Raw genomic sequence first — 17,635 nt, forward strand, 5'->3', positions numbered from 1 at the left:
GGTACATAGTAGTATGCCTTAGACCAGGCCAGGGGACCGTTTTTTTTGTAGAGCCGCGGTACAGGCAAACGTATCGTCCATACTTTTTGCCAATCGTGTGCCGGAAAGTGGCGACGCATTAAATCTATATATTTGGAAAGCCAGAAAAATTCTCTATAAGGCGATCATATTTAAAAAGTGTACACGGCTTTCAGGTACATAGTAATATGCCTCAGACCAGGCCATGGGACTGTTGTTTTTATAGAGCTGTGGTACAGGGAAACGTATCGTTTATAATTTTTCTGACCGTGTTTCGGAAGGTGGCGACGCATTATGCCTATTTATTCGGAAAGCCAAAAATTTTCTCTATAAGTCGTTCATAGTTCAAAAGTGTTCACGGTTTTGGGGTACATAGTAATATGCCTAAGACCAGGCCATGGGACTGTTGCTTTTATAGAGCTGTGGTACAGGGAAACGTATCGTTTATAATTTTTCTGACCGTGTTTCGGAAAGTGGCGTTGCATTAGGCCTATTTATTCGGAAAGCCAAAAATATTCTCTATAAGCCGATCATAGTTCAGAAGTGTACACGGCTTTCGAGGACTTGGTAATATGCGTCAGACCAGGCCAGGGGACCGTTTTTTCGTAGATCCGCAGATCAGGCAAACGTATCGTCCATACTTTTTGCCGATCGTGTGCCGGAAAGTGGCGACGCATTAAACCTATATATTTGGAAAGCCAGAAAAATTCTCCATAATTCGTTCATAGGTCAAAAGTGTTCAAGGCTTTCGGATACATAGTAATATGCCTCGGACCAGGCCAGGGGACCGTTTTTTTGTAGAGCCGTGGTACAGGAAAACGTATCGTTTATCATTGTTCCGACCGTGTTCTGGAAGGTTGTGACACATTAAACATATATATTTGGTAAGCTTATAAAATTCCCCATAAGTAGTTCATAGTTAAAAAGTGTACACGGCTTTCGAGGACTTAGTAATATGCGTCAGACCAGGCAAGGGGACCGTTTTTTTGTAGAGCTGTAGTACAGGCAAACGTGCCATTTATAATTTTTCCGACCGTGTTCCGGAAGGTGGCGACGCATCAAACCTATATATTTGGAAAGGCAGAAAAGTTCTCCACAAGTCGATCATGGTTAAAAAGTGTACACGGCTTTCGGGTACATAGTAGTATGCCTCAGACCAGGCCAGGGGACCGTTTTTTTTTGTGGATCCGCGGGTAGGCAAAACGTATCGTCCATACTTTTTGCCGATCGTGTGCCGGAAAGTGGCGATGCATTAAACCTATATATTTTGAAAGCAAGGAAAATTCTTTATAAGTCGATCATAGTTCAAAAGTGTACACGGTTTTCGGGTACATAGTAATATGCCTCAGTCCAGGCCAGGGGTCCATTTTTTTGTAGAGCCGTGGGCAGGCAAACGTATCGTCCATACTTTTTGCCGATCGTGTGCCGGAAAGTGGCGACACATTAAACATATATATTCGGAAAGCTAAGAAAATTCTCCATAAGTCGTTTATAGTTCAGAAGTGTACACGGCTTTCGAGGACTTAATAATATGCGTCAGACCAGGCCAGGGGACCGTTTTTTCGTAGATCTGCAGGTCAAGCAAACGTATCGTCCATACTTTTTGCCGATCGTGTAACGGAAAGTGGCGATGCATTAAACCTATATATTTTGAAAGCAAGGAAAATTCTTTATAAGTCGATCATAGTTCAAAAGTGTACACGGCTTTCGGGTTCATAGTAATATCCCTCAGACCAGGCCAGGGGACCGTTTTTTGTAGATCCGTGGTACAGGGAAACATATCGTTTATAATTTTTCTGACCGTGTTTCGGAAGGCGCCGATCTATTAGGCCTATTTATTCGGAAAGCCAGAAATTTTCTCTATAAGCCGATCATAGTTCAATAGTGTACATGGCTTTCGGGTACATAGTAATATGCGTCAGATCAGGCCAGGGGACCGTTTTTTTGTAGAGCCAAGGTACAGGCAAACGTGCCATTTATAATTTTTCCGACTGTCTTCCGGAAGGTGGCGACGCATTAAACCTATATATTTTGAAAGCAAGGAAAATTCTTTATAAGTCGATCATAGTTCAAAAGTGTACATGGTTTTCGGGTACATAGTAATATCCCTCGGACCAGGCCAGGGGACCGTTTTTTTGTAGAGTCGTGGGCAGGCAAACGTATTGTCCATACTTTTTGCCGATCGTGTGCCGGAAAGTGGCGACGCATTAAACCTATATATTTTGAAAGCAAGGAAAATTCTCCATAAGTCGTTCATAGTTCAAAAGTGTTCACGGCTTTCAGGTACATAGTAATATCCCTCGGACCAGGCCAGGGGACCGTTTTTTTGTAGAGCCGCGGTACAGGCAAACGTATCGTTTATCATTTTTCCGATCATGTTCCGGAATGTGGCGACGCATTAAACCTATATATTCAGAAAGCTAGGAAAATTCTCCATAAGTCGTTCATAGTTTCAAAGTGTGCACGGCTTTCGGTGACATAGTCATATGCGTCAGACCAGGCCAGGGGACCGTTTTTTTGTAGAGCCTATTGTACAGGGAAACATATCGTTTATAATTTTTCTGGCCGTGTTCCGGAAGGTGGCGGCCTATTAGGCCTATTTATTCGGAAAGCCAGAAATTTTCTCTATAAGCCGATCATAAATCAATAGTGTACAAAGCTTTCGGTGGCATAGTAATATGAGTCAGACCAGGCCAGGGGACCGTTTTTTCGTAGATCCGCATGTCAAGCATACGTATTGTCCATACTTTTTGCCGATCATGTGCCGGAAAGTGGCGACGCATTATACCTGTATATTTGGAAAGCCAGAAAAATTCTCTATAAGCCGTTCATTTTCAAAAGTGTTCACGGTTTTCGGGTACATAGTAATATGCCTCGGACCAGGCCAGGGGACCGTTCTTTTGTAGAGCCGAGGTACAGGCAAACGTATCGTTTATAATTTTTCCGACCGTGTTCCGGAAGGTGGCAACACATTAAACATATATATTCGGAAAGCTGAGAAAATTTTCCATAAGTCGTTCATAGTTCAGAAGTGTACACGGCTTTCGAGGACTTAGTAATATGCGTCAGACCAGGCCAGGGGACCGTTTTTTCGTAGATCCGCTGTTCAGGCAAACGTATCGTCCATACTTTTTGCTGATCGTGTGCCGGAAAGTGGCGACGCATTAAACCTATATATTTGGAAAGCCAGAAAAATTCTCTATAAGTCGATCATAGTTCAAAAGTGTTCACGGTTTTGGGGTACATAGTAATATGTTTCGGACCAGGCAAGGGGCCCGCATTTTTGTAGAGCCGCGGTACAGGCAAACGTATCGTTTATCATTTTTCCGACGGTGTTCTGGAAGGTGGCGACATATTAAACATATATATTCGGAAAGCTAAGAAAATTCTCCATAAGTCGTTTATAGTTCAGAAGTGTACAAGGCTTTCGGGTACATAGTAATATGCCTCAGACCAGGCCAGGGGACAGTTATATTGTAGAGCCGAGGTACAGGCAAACGTGCCATTTATAAATTTTCCAACCGTGTTCCGGAAGGTGGCGACGCATCAAACCTATATATTTGGAAAGGCAGAATAATTCTCCACAAGTCGATCATGGTTAAAAAGTGTACACGGCTTTCGGGTACATAGTAGTATGCCTTAGACCAGGCCAGGGGACCGTTTTTTTTTGTAGAGCCGCGGTACAGGCAAACGTATCGTCCATACTTTTTGCCAATCGTGTGCCGGAAAGTGGCGACGCATTAAATCTATATATTTGGAAAGCCAGAAAAATTCTCTATAAGGCGATCATATTTAAAAAGTGTACACGGCTTTCGAGGACTTGGTAATATGCGTCAGACCAGGCCAGGGGACCGTTTTTTCGTAGATCCGCGGGTCAGGCAAACGTATCGTCCATACTTTTTGCCGATTTTGTGCCGGAAAGTGGCGACGCATTAAATCTATATATTTGGAAAGCCAGAAAAATTCCCTATAAGGCAATCATATTTAAAAAGTGTACACGGCTTTCGGGTACATAGTAATATGCCTCAGACCAGGCCAGGGGACAGTTTTTTAGTAGATCCGCGGGTCAGGCAAACGTATCGTCCATACTTTTTGCCGATTTTGTGCCGGAAAGTGGCGACGCATTAAATCTATATATTTGGAAAGCCAGAAAAATTCCCTATAAGGCAATCATATTTAAAAAGTGTACACGGCTTTCGGGTACATAGTAATATGCCTCAGACCAGGCCATGGGACTGTTGTTTTTATAGAGCTGCGGTACAGGGAAACGTATCGTTTATAATTTTTCTGACCGTATTTCGGAAGGTGGCGTTGCATTAGGCCTATTTATTCGGAAAGCCAAAAATTTTCTCTATAAGCCGATCATAGTTCAGAAGTGTACACGGCTTTCGAGGACTTGGTAATATGCGTCAGACCAGGCCAGGGGACCGTTTTTTCGTAGATCCGCTGTTCAGGCAAACGTATCGTCCATACTTTTTGCTGATCGTGTGCCGGAAAGTGGCGACGCATTAAACCTATATATTTGGAAAGCCAGAAAAATTCTCTATAAGTCGATCATAGTTCAAAAGTGTTCACGGTTTTGGGGTACATAGTAATATGTTTCGGACCAGGCAAGGGGCCCGCATTTTTGTAGAGCCGCGGTACAGGCAAACGTATCGTTTTTCATTTTTCCGACGGTGTTCCGGAAGGTGGAGACACATTAAACATATATATTCGGAAAGCTAAGAAAATTCTCCATAAGTCGTTTATAGTTCAGAAGTGTACAAGGCTTTCGGGTACATAGTAATATGCCTCAGACCAGGCCAGGGGACAGTTATATTGTAGAGCCGAGGTACAGGCAAACGTGCCATTTATAAATTTTCCAACCGTGTTCCGGAAGGTGGCGACACATCAAACCTATATATTTGGAAAGGCAGAATAATTCTCCACAAGTCGATCATGGTTAAAAAGTGTACACGGCTTTCGGGTACATAGTAGTATGCCTTAGACCAGGCCAGGGGACCGTTTTTTTTGTAGAGCCGCGGTACAGGCAAACGTATCGTCCATACTTTTTGCCAATCGTGTGCCGGAAAGTGGCGACGCATTAAATCTATATATTTGGAAAGCCAGAAAAATTCTCTATAAGGCGATCATATTTAAAAAGTGTACACGGCTTTCAGGTACATAGTAATATGCCTCAGACCAGGCCATGGGACTGTTGTTTTTATAGAGCTGTGGTACAGGGAAACGTATCGTTTATAATTTTTCTGACCGTGTTTCGGAAGGTGGCGACGCATTATGCCTATTTATTCGGAAAGCCAAAAATTTTCTCTATAAGTCGTTCATAGTTCAAAAGTGTTCACGGTTTTGGGGTACATAGTAATATGCCTAAGACCAGGCCATGGGACTGTTGCTTTTATAGAGCTGTGGTACAGGGAAACGTATCGTTTATAATTTTTCTGACCGTGTTTCGGAAAGTGGCGTTGCATTAGGCCTATTTATTCGGAAAGCCAAAAATATTCTCTATAAGCCGATCATAGTTCAGAAGTGTACACGGCTTTCGAGGACTTGGTAATATGCGTCAGACCAGGCCAGGGGACCGTTTTTTCGTAGATCCGCAGATCAGGCAAACGTATCGTCCATACTTTTTGCCGATCGTGTGCCGGAAAGTGGCGACGCATTAAACCTATATATTTGGAAAGCCAGAAAAATTCTCCATAATTCGTTCATAGGTCAAAAGTGTTCAAGGCTTTCGGATACATAGTAATATGCCTCGGACCAGGCCAGGGGACCGTTTTTTTGTAGAGCCGTGGTACAGGAAAACGTATCGTTTATCATTGTTCCGACCGTGTTCTGGAAGGTTGTGACACATTAAACATATATATTTGGTAAGCTTATAAAATTCCCCATAAGTAGTTCATAGTTAAAAAGTGTACACGGCTTTCGAGGACTTAGTAATATGCGTCAGACCAGGCAAGGGGACCGTTTTTTTGTAGAGCCGTAGTACAGGCAAACGTGCCATTTATAATTTTTCCAACCGTGTTCCGGAAGGTGGCGACGCATCAAACCTATATATTTGGAAAGGCAGAAAAGTTCTCCACAAGTCGATCATGGTTAAAAAGTGTACACGGCTTTCGGGTACATAGTAGTATGCCTCAGACCAGGCCAGGGGACCGTTTTTTTTGTGGATCCGCGGGTAGGCGAAACGTATCGTCCATACTTTTTGCCGATCGTGTGCCGGAAAGTGGCGATGCATTAAACCTATATATTTTGAAAGCAAGGAAAATTCTTTATAAGTCGATCATAGTTCAAAAGTGTACACGGTTTTCGGGTACATAGTAATATGCCTCAGTCCAGGCCAGGGGTCCATTTTTTTGTAGAGCCGTGGGCAGGCAAACGTATCGTCCATACTTTTTGCCGATCGTGTGCCGGAAAGTGGCGACACATTAAACATATATATTCGGAAAGCTAAGAAAATTCTCCATAAGTCGTTTATAGTTCAGAAGTGTACACGGCTTTCGAGGACTTAATAATATGCGTCAGACCAGGCCAGGGGACCGTTTTTTCGTAGATCTGCAGGTCAAGCAAACGTATCGTCCATACTTTTTGCCGATCGTGTAACGGAAAGTGGCGATGCATTAAACCTATATATTTTGAAAGCAAGGAAAATTCTTTATAAGTCGATCATAGTTCAAAAGTGTACACGGCTTTCGGGTTCATAGTAATATCCCTCAGACCAGGCCAGGGGACCGTTTTTTGTAGATCCGTGGTACAGGGAAACATATCGTTTATAATTTTTCTGACCGTGTTTCGGAAGGCGCCGATCTATTAGGCCTATTTATTCGGAAAGCCAGAAATTTTCTCTATAAGCCGATCATAGTTCAATAGTGTACATGGCTTTCGGGTACATAGTAATATGCGTCAGATCAGGCCAGGGGACCGTTTTTTTGTAGAGCCAAGGTACAGGCAAACGTGCCATTTATAATTTTTCCGACTGTCTTCCGGAAGGTGGCGACGCATTAAACCTATATATTTTGAAAGCAAGGAAAATTCTTTATAAGTCGATCATAGTTCAAAAGTGTACATGGTTTTCGGGTACATAGTAATATCCCTCGGACCAGGCCAGGGGACCGTTTTTTTGTAGAGTCGTGGGCAGGCAAACGTATTGTCCATACTTTTTGCCGATCGTGTGCCGGAAAGTGGCGACGCATTAAACCTATATATTTTGAAAGCAAGGAAAATTCTCCATAAGTCGTTCATAGTTCAAAAGTGTTCACGGCTTTCAGGTACATAGTAATATCCCTCGGACCAGGCCAGGGGACCGTTTTTTTGTAGAGCCGCGGTACAGGCAAACGTATCGTTTATCATTTTTCCGACCATGTTCCGGAATGTGGCGACGCATTAAACCTATATATTCAGAAAGCTAGGAAAATTCTCCATAAGTCGTTCATAGTTTCAAAGTGTGCACGCCTTTCGGTGACATAGTAATATGCGTCAGACCAGGCCAGGGGACCGTTTTTTTGTAGAGCCTATTGTACAGGGAAACATATCGTTTATAATTTTTCTGGCCGTGTTCCGGAAGGTGGCGGCCTATTAGGCCTATTTATTCGGAAAGCCAGAAATTTTCTCTATAAGCCGATCATAAATCAATAGTGTACAAAGCTTTCGGTGGCATAGTAATATGAGTCAGACCAGGCCAGGGGACCGTTTTTTCGTAGATCCGCATGTCAAGCATACGTATTGTCCATACTTTTTGCCGATCATGTGCCGGAAAGTGGCGACGCATTATACCTGTATATTTGGAAAGCCAGAAAAATTCTCTATAAGCCGTTCATTTTCAAAAGTGTTCACGGTTTTCGGGTACATAGTAATATGCCTCGGACCAGGCCAGGGGACCGTTCTTTTGTAGAGCCGCGGTACAGGCAAACGTATCGTTTATAATTTTTCCGACGGTGTTCTGGAAGGTGGCGACACATTAAACATATATATTCGGAAAGCTAAGAAAATTCTCCATAAGTCGTTCATAGTTCAGAAGTGTACACGGCTTTCGAGGACTTAGTAATATGCGTCAGACCAGGCCAGGGGACCGTTTTTTCGTAGATCCGCTGTTCAGGCAAACGTATCGTCCATACTTTTTGCTGATCGTGTGCCGGAAAGTGGCGACGCATTAAACCTATATATTTGGAAAGCCAGAAAAATTCTCTATAAGTCGATCATAGTTCAAAAGTGTTCACGGTTTTGGGGTACATAGTAATATGTTTCGGACCAGGCAAAGGGCCCGCATTTTTGTAGAGCCGCGGTACAGGCAAACGTATCGTTTATCATTTTTCCGACGGTGTTCTGGAAGGTGGCGACACATTAAACATATATATTCGGAAAGCTAAGAAAATTCTCCATAAGTCGTTTATAGTTCAGAAGTGTACAAGGCTTTCGGGTACATAGTAATATGCCTCAGACCAGGCCAGGGGACAGTTATATTGTAGAGCCGAGGTACAGGCAAACGTGCCATTTATAAATTTTCCAACCGTGTTCCGGAAGGTGGCGACGCATCAAACCTATATATTTGGAAAGGCAGAATAATTCTCCACAAGTCGATCATGGTTAAAAAGTGTACACGGCTTTCGGGTACATAGTAGTATGCCTTAGACCAGGCCAGGGGACCGTTTTTTTTGTAGAGCCGCGGTACAGGCAAACGTATCGTCCATACTTTTTGCCAATCGTGTGCCGGAAAGTGGCGACGCATTAAATCTATATATTTGGAAAGCCAGAAAAATTCTCTATAAGGCGATCATATTTAAAAAGTGTACACGGCTTTCGAGGACTTGGTAATATGCGTCAGACCAGGCCAGGGGACCGTTTTTTCGTAGATCCGCGGGTCAGGCAAACGTATCGTCCATACTTTTTGCCGATTTTGTGCCGGAAAGTGGCGACGCATTAAATCTATATATTTGGAAAGCCAGAAAAATTCCCTATAAGGCAATCATATTTAAAAAGTGTACACGGCTTTCGGGTACATAGTAATATGCCTCAGACCAGGCCAGGGGACAGTTTTTTAGTAGATCCGCGGGTCAGGCAAACGTATCGTCCATACTTTTTGCCGATTTTGTGCCGGAAAGTGGCGACGCATTAAATCTATATATTTGGAAAGCCAGAAAAATTCCCTATAAGGCAATCATATTTAAAAAGTGTACACGGCTTTCGGGTACATAGTAATATGCCTCAGACCAGGCCATGGGACTGTTGTTTTTATAGAGCTGCGGTACAGGGAAACGTATCGTTTATAATTTTTCTGACCGTATTTCGGAAGGTGGCGTTGCATTAGGCCTATTTATTCGGAAAGCCAAAAATTTTCTCTATAAGCCGATCATAGTTCAGAAGTGTACACGGCTTTCGAGGACTTGGTAATATGCGTCAGACCAGGCCAGGGGACCGTTTTTTCGTAGATCCGCGGATCAGGCAAACGTATCGTCCATACTTTTTGCCGATCGTGTGCCGGAAAGTGGCGACGCATTAAACCTATATATTTGGAAAGCCAGAAAAATTCTCCATAAGTCGTTCATAGGTCAAAAGTGTTCACGGCTTTCGGATACATAGTAATATGCCTCGGACCAGGCCAGGGGACCGTTTTTTTGTAGAGCCGTGGTACAGGAAAACGTATCGTTTATCATTTTTCCGACCGTGTTCTGGAAGGTGGCGACACATTAAACATATATATTTGGTAAGCTTATAAAATTCCCCATAAGTAGTTCATAGTTAAAAAGTGTACACGGCTTTCGAGGACTTAGTAAAATGCGTCAGACCAGGCAAGGAGACCGTTTTTTTTGTAGAGCCGAGGTACAGGCAAACGTGCCATTTATAATTTTTCCGACCGTGTTCCGAAAGGTGGCGACGCATTAAACCAATATATTTGGAAAGCCAGAAAAATTCTCCATAATTCGTTCATAGTTCAGAAGTGTACACGGCTTTCGAGGACTTAGTAATATGCGTCAGACCAGGCCAGGGGACCGTTTTTTAGTAGATCCGCGGGTAGGCAAAACGTATCGTCCATACTTTTTGCCGTTTTTTTTGCCGGAAAGTGGCGACGCATTAAACCTATATATTTGGAAAGCCAGAAAAATTCTCTATAAGACGATCATATTTAAAAAGTGTACACGGCTTTCGGGTACATAGTAATATGCCTCAGACCAGGCCATGGGACTGTTGTTTTTATAGAGCTGCGGTACAGGGAAACGTATCGTTTATAATTTTTCTGACCGTGTTCCGGAAGGTGGCGACGCATAAACCTATATATTTTGAAAGCCAGAAAAATTCTCCATAAGTCGTTCATAGTTCAAAAGTGTTCACGGCTTTCGGGTACATAGTAATATGCCTAAGACCAGGCCAGGGTCAGTTATATTGTAGAGCCGAGGATCAGGCAAACGTATCGTCCATACTTTTTGCCGATCGTGTGCCGGAAAGTGGCGACGCATTAAACCTATATATTTGGAAAGCCAGAAAAATTCTCCATAATTCGTTCATAGTTCAGAAGTGTACACGGCTTTCGAGGACTTAGTAATATGCGTCAGACCAGGCCAGGGGACAATTTTTTAGTAGAGCCGAGGATCAGGCAAACGTATCGTCCATACTTTTTGCCGATCGTGTGCCGGAAAGTGGCGACGCATTAAATCTATATATTTGGAAAGCCAGAAAAATTCCCTATAAGGCAATCATATTTAAAAAGTGTACACGGCTTTCGGGTACATAGTAATATGCCTCAGACCAGGCCATGGGACTGTTGTTTTTATAGAGCTGTGGTACAGGGAAACGTATCGTTTATAATTTTTCTGACCGTATTTCGGAAGGTGGCGTTTCATTAGGCCTATTTATTCGGAAAGCCAAAAATTTTCTCTATAAGCCGATCATAGTTCAGAAGTGTACACGACTTTCGAGGACTTGGTAATATGCGTCAGACCAGGCCAGGGGACCGTTTTTTAGTAGATCCGCGGGTAGGCAAAACGTATCGTCCATACTTTTTGCCGATTTTGTGCCGGAAAGTGGCGACGCATTAAACCTATATATTTGGAAAGCCAGAAAAATTCTCTATAAGACGATCATATTTAAAAAGTGTACACGGCTTTCGGGTACATAGTAATATGCCTCAGACCAGGCCATGGGACTGTTGTTTTTATAGAGCCGCGGTACAGGGAAACGTATCGTTTATAATTTTTCTGACCGTGTTCCGGAAGGTGGCGACGCATAAACCTATATATTTTGAAAGCCAGAAAAATTCTCCATAAGTCGTTCATAGTTCAAAAGTGTTCACGGCTTTCGGGTACATAGTAATATGCCTAAGACCAGGCCAGGGTCAGTTATATTGTAGAGCCGAGGATCAGGCAAACGTATCGTCCATACTTTTTGCCGATCGTGTGCCGGAATGTGGCGACGCATTAAACCTATATATTTGGAAAGCCAGAAAAATTCTCCATAATTCGTTCATAGTTCAGAAGTGTACACGGCTTTCGAGGACTTAGTAATATGCGTCAGACCAGGCCAGGGGACAATTTTTTAGTAGAGCCGAGGATCAGGCAAACGTATCGTCCATACTTTTTGCCGATCGTGTGCCGGAAAGTGGCGACGCATTAAATCTATATATTTGGAAAGCCAGAAAAATTCCCTATAAGGCAATCATATTTAAAAAGTGTACACGGATTTCGGGTACATAGTAATATGCCTCAGACCAGGCCATGGGACTGTTGTTTTTATAGAGCTGTGGTACAGGGAAACTGATACGGAGCGTCTGTTCGTGACGTCCCGTGTCGTAAATACCAATGCGTTGTGTATTGTTATGATTCGTTTATTATATAACCAATAAGTAATGTTTATAATGATCGGGGCAAGTTATCCCGGGCCGCGCGGCAGGCTTAAGGAAGCGGCCGCGGCGGGCGGGTTCGGGCCTGAAGAGGCGCGAGCAAAACAATAGTCGGGACTTGCCTATACGTTTCGTAGAAGTAATACAATAATAGGGGAGAGTAGAAGCCGTCCGTGCACGGACTCGAGCAAGTCGTGTGGGTTCGGTTCTTCCTCGCGGCGAAACTCGAAATAGCTCGCCGTAGGGGGAAACGTGGTACTACTTGTCGGCTTGCTGAATAGTCGATCGGCCAAGTTACGTCGCGAAGTCGGTTCCCGGCGTGTCTTGGTATTCGTCCAACGGTGTGACTGGACTCGATTGAACGGGTGGACTGTCAGTAATGGATCGCCGGAGTATAATTATATTATACGCTGCCGTCGGTGGGTCAATCAGGTCCCGGTGTGGCGGCTATCCGTTGTCGTCGATCGCTGGATGTACACGGTAGGCTTGGCGTCGTCGGTCCGTGAAGTGGCGCTTATTAGCCAGGTATGCCGGGTACTGTTGAGTCTCGGCGGTATCGGGCGATCACGTTAGATCGGTGCGTTCAGGGTGCGTCGTCGTGGACTGGTTAGGTCGGATCAGCTTCGCCGGTGTCGTTCAGGTCGGTGTTGCTGCTGCGTTGATAGTCTTCGGGTCTTCAGGTCTTCGGGTCTTCTATAGTGCTTGTTGACTTGTAGAAGATATGTTGAAGACTGGTGTGGTGGATGATTTGACCGGTGAACTGTCCCGGTATATATACTATTTGTTTCCCTTTGTTGTCCTGTGATTGGTCGAGGATGGTTGCTTTGATAAGCAATAACCACACCTCGACCCGTTGGTGTTCGCTTTGTTAATGTGGTTCTTGTTTGTTATTTCCGTGAAATTTTCCTGTTGGTAAACTACTTATTCTAATATGTCGCGTCTATTACTTGTGTCGCATTATGTTGCCATACTGTTGTGTTTGGTGGTCCTGAAAAGGACCACTTTAATACAGTGACGGTTTATCCCGTTACAACTCCCCCCTCGGATTAGTGACCAAGTGGCTGTGTGAGCGAGTTGGTAGCTAATTCTAATCCGAAAGTGCGTCGTCATATCGATGCTTTGTGTAGGGAGCGGCGAAATCTGTTGCGTGAGGGATGTCTCGTTTTGATTGTCGAATAGTGTTTTTTGGTTTCTCGTACTTGGCTGGGGTGATTCTACGGGTTTATATACTTTTTTTTTTTTTTTTTTTTTTTTTTTTTTTTTTTTTTTTTTTTTTTTTTTATTTTGGGTTTGGATCGACTTGTTGATCTTTTTCGTCAATTTCTCCCAATTTCTCCCAAATTTTTAAAAACGTTTTTTCTGTGTTTTGTATGTATGCTTGTATTGCTATTGGGAAATGTTTAATGACTAGATTTATTGCTTGTTCTTCTGCGATTTTTGGTGAGTCAAGGTATTTTAATTCATCCATCCATTTGTGAAAATGTTCTTGGTAGTTGCCTTTTGTTGTTGCTTTTCCGGCTTCCGTGCATTTTATAAAAATGCTCCACTGTTTGTTTTCAGAGAAGAAGTTTTTTAAGAAAAGGTCTTTGAAGTTTTCGATGTTGCAGGTTGCGTCTTTTACCATTGTGAACCACTTTGCTGCCTTTCCTTTTAGGCAGTTTTCGATCACGATCATTTTGTCGTCTTCAGCAATTTTTTTATGTATTAAGTATGTGTTTAAGTTTCTCAAGAATCTTTTCGGGTGGTCGGTTTGCTCGTTCCCTGCGAACGTTGGCATGGTCAACTCTACTGTGTTTGATCTGGTTGTCACCGTGGTGTCCATTTGTGTTTGTTTGTTTGCTATGTTGCTCAAATCTTTGTTCAATTTTTCAACGTTTACTACTGTTTTTGTGTCGTAGTCATTTATTAGTTGATGAAGTGCTTCGATACGTGTGTTGAAGTTTTCTTTCATCGTAGCTATATCGTCTGTCATTGTTCGTATTGTCGTTTCTAGCCGAGTGATTTTTTCTTCATTGGATTCCATTATCGGGTTATTTCGTTGACGATTTGAGTTTCTAGTCATTTTGCTTCAGTAGTGTCGTTATTATTTTTGAGTGGTTGGGTACACTATTTCGCCGTACCGACTAGTAAACGTCGAACTTGTATATTGTGTTGATTTCGTGGTCGATGTAGTTTCCGAGGCACGGGTTGGTTATTCAAACCTCCAACAAATCGATTGTGGTATTACTGTACCGACTAATAGACGTTCTTATCGGTTTGTTGGCGGGTATACTATTTCGCCGTACCGACTAGTAAACGTCGTACTTGTATATTGTGTTGATTTGTGGTCGATGTAGTTCCTGAGCCACGGGTTGGGCGCCAGTTGATACGGAGCGTCTGTTCGTGACGTCCCGTGTCGTAAATACCAATGCGTTGTGTATTGTTATGATTCGTTTATTATATAACCAATAAGTAATGTTTATAATGATCGGGGCAAGTTATCCCGGGCCGCGCGGCAGGCTTAAGGAAGCGGCCGCGGCGGGCGGGTTCGGGCCTGAAGAGGCGCGAGCAAAACAATAGTCGGGACTTGCCTATACGTTTCGTAGAAGTAATACAATAATAGGGGAGAGTAGAAGCCGTCCGTGCACGGACTCGAGCAAGTCGTGTGGGTTCGGTTCTTCCTCGCGGCGAAACTCGAAATAGCTCGCCGTAGGGGGAAACGTGGTACTACTTGTCGGCTTGCTGAATAGTCGATCGGCCAAGTTACGTCGCGAAGTCGGTTCCCGGCGTGTCTTGGTATTCGTCCAACGGTGTGACTGGACTCGATTGAACGGGTGGACTGTCAGTAATGGATCGCCGGAGTATAATTATATTATACGCTGCCGTCGGTGGGTCAATCAGGTCCCGGTGTGGCGGCTATCCGTTGTCGTCGATCGCTGGATGTACACGGTAGGCTTGGCGTCGTCGGTCCGTGAAGTGGCGCTTATTAGCCAGGTATGCCGGGTACTGTTGAGTCTCGGCGGTATCGGGCGATCACGTTAGATCGGTGCGTTCAGGGTGCGTCGTCGTGGACTGGTTAGGTCGGATCAGCTTCGCCGGTGTCGTTCAGGTCGGTGTTGCTGCTGCGTTGATAGTCTTCGGGTCTTCAGGTCTTCGGGTCTTCTATAGTGCTTGTTGACTTGTAGAAGATATGTTGAAGACTGGTGTGGTGGATGATTTGACCGGTGAACTGTCCCGGTATATATACTATTTGTTTCCCTTTGTTGTCCTGTGATTGGTCGAGGATGGTTGCTTTGATAAGCAATAACCACACCTCGACCCGTTGGTGTTCGCTTTGTTAATGTGGTTCTTGTTTGTTATTTCCGTGAAATTTTCCTGTTGGTAAACTACTTATTCTAATATGTCGCGTCTATTACTTGTGTCGCATTATGTTGCCATACTGTTGTGTTTGGTGGTCCTGAAAAGGACCACTTTAATACAGTGACGGTTTATCCCGTTACAAAACGTATCGTTTATAATTTTTCTGACCGTATTTCGGAAGGTGGCATTGCATTAGGCCTATTTATTCGGAAAGCCAAAAATTTTCTCTATAAGCCGATCATAGTTCAGAAGTGTACACGACTTTCGAGGACTTGGTAATATGCGTCAGACCAGGCCAGGGGACCGTTTTTTCGTAGATCCGCGGATCGGGCAAACGTATCGTCCATACTTTTTGCCGATTTTGTGCCGGAAAGTGGCGACGCATTAAACCTATATATTTGGAAAGCCAGAAAAATTCTCTATAAGGCGATCATATTTAAAAAGTGTACACGGCTTTCGGGTACATAGTAATATGCCTCAGACCAGGCCATGGGACTGTTGTTTTTATAGAGCTGTGGTACAGGGAAACGTATCGTTTATAATTTTTCTGACCGTGTTTCGGAAGGTGGCGACGCATTAGGCCTATTTATTCGGAAAGCCAAAAATGTTCTATATAAGCCGATCATAGTTCAGAAGTGTACACGGCTTTCGGGTACATAGTAGTATGCCTCAGACCAGGCCAGGGGACCGTTTTTTTTGTGGATCCGCGGGTAGGCAAAACGTATCGTCCATACTTTTTGTCAATCGTGTGCCGGAAAGTGGCGATGCATTAAACCTATATATTTTGAAAGCAAGGAAAATTCTTTATAAGTCGATCATAGTTCAAAAGTGTACACGGTTTTCGGGTACATAGTAATATGCCTCAGTCCAGGCCAGGGGTCCAATTTTTTGTAGAGCCGTGGGCAGGCAAACGTATCGTCCATACTTTTTGCAGATCGTGTGCCGGAAAGTGGCGACACATTAAACATATATATTTTGAAAACAAGGAAAATTCTTTATAAGTCGATCATAGTTCAAAAGTGTACACGGCTTTCGAGGACTTAATAATATGCGTCAGACCAGGCCAGGGGACCGTTTTTTCGTAGATCTGCAGGTCAAGCAAACGTATCGTCCATACTTTTTGCCGATCGTGTGTCGGAAAGTGGCGATGCATTAAACCTATATATTTTGAAAGCAAGGAAAATTCTTTATAAGTCGATCATAGTTCAAAAGTGTACACGGCTTTCGGGTTCATAGTAATATCCCTCAGACCAGGCCAGGGGACCGTTTTTTGTAGATCCGTGGTACAGGGAAACATATCGTTTATAATTTTTCTGACCGTGTTTTGGAAGGCGCTAATCTATATGGCCTATTTATTCGGAAAGCCAGAAATTTTCTCTATAAGCCGATCATAGTTCAATAATGTACAAGGCTTTCGGGTACATAGTAATATGCGTCAGATCAGGCCAGGGGACCGTTTTTTTGTAGAGCCGCGGTACAGGCAAACATATCGTTTATAATTTTTCTGACCGTGTTCAGGAAGGTGGCGACGCATCAAACCTATATATTCAGAAAGCTAGGATAATTCTCCATAAGTCGTTAATAGTTTCAAAGTGTGCACGGCTTTCGGTGACATAGTAATATGCGTCAGACCAGGCCAGGGGACCGTTTTTTTGTAGAGCCTATTGTACAGGGAAACATATCGTTTATAATTTTTCTGACCGTGTTCCGTAAGGTGTCGGCCTATTAGGCCTATTTATTCGGAAAGCCAGAAATTTTATCTATAAGCCGATCATAAATCAATAGTGTACAAAGCTTTCGGTGGCATAGTAATATGAGTCAGACCAGGCCAGGGGACCGTTTTTTCGTAGATCCGCATGTCAAGCATACGTATTGTCCATACTTTTTGCCGATCGTGTGCCGGAAAGTGGCGACGCATTAAACCTGTATATTTGGAAAGCCAGAAAAATTCTCTATAAGCCGTTCATTTTCAAAAGTGTTCACGGTTTTCGGGTACATAGTAATATGCCTCAGACCAGGCCAGGGGACAGTTTTTTTGTAGAGTCGCGGTACAGACAAATTGCTATTTATAATTTTTCCGAACAAGTTTCGGAAGGTGGCGACGCGTCAAACCTATATATTTGGAAAGCTAGAAAAATTCCCCATAAGTCGTTCATAGGTCAAAAGTGTTCACGGCTTTCGGGTACATAGTAATATGCCTCGGACCAGGCCAGGGGACCGTTTTTTTGTAGAGCCGTGGTACAGGAAAACGTATCGTTTATCATTTTTCCGACCGTGTTCTGGAAGGTGGCGACGCATTAAATCTATATATTTGGAAAGCCAGAAAAATTCCCTATAAGGCGATCATATTTAAAAAGTATACACGGCTTTTGGGTACATAGTAATATGCCTCAGACCAGGCCATGGGACTGTTGTTTTTATAGAGCTGCGGTACAGGGAAACGTATCGTTT

Source organism: Metopolophium dirhodum, chromosome 1, assembly GCF_019925205.1.
Source record: "Metopolophium dirhodum isolate CAU chromosome 1, ASM1992520v1, whole genome shotgun sequence".
NCBI lineage: Eukaryota > Metazoa > Arthropoda > Insecta > Hemiptera > Aphididae > Metopolophium > Metopolophium dirhodum.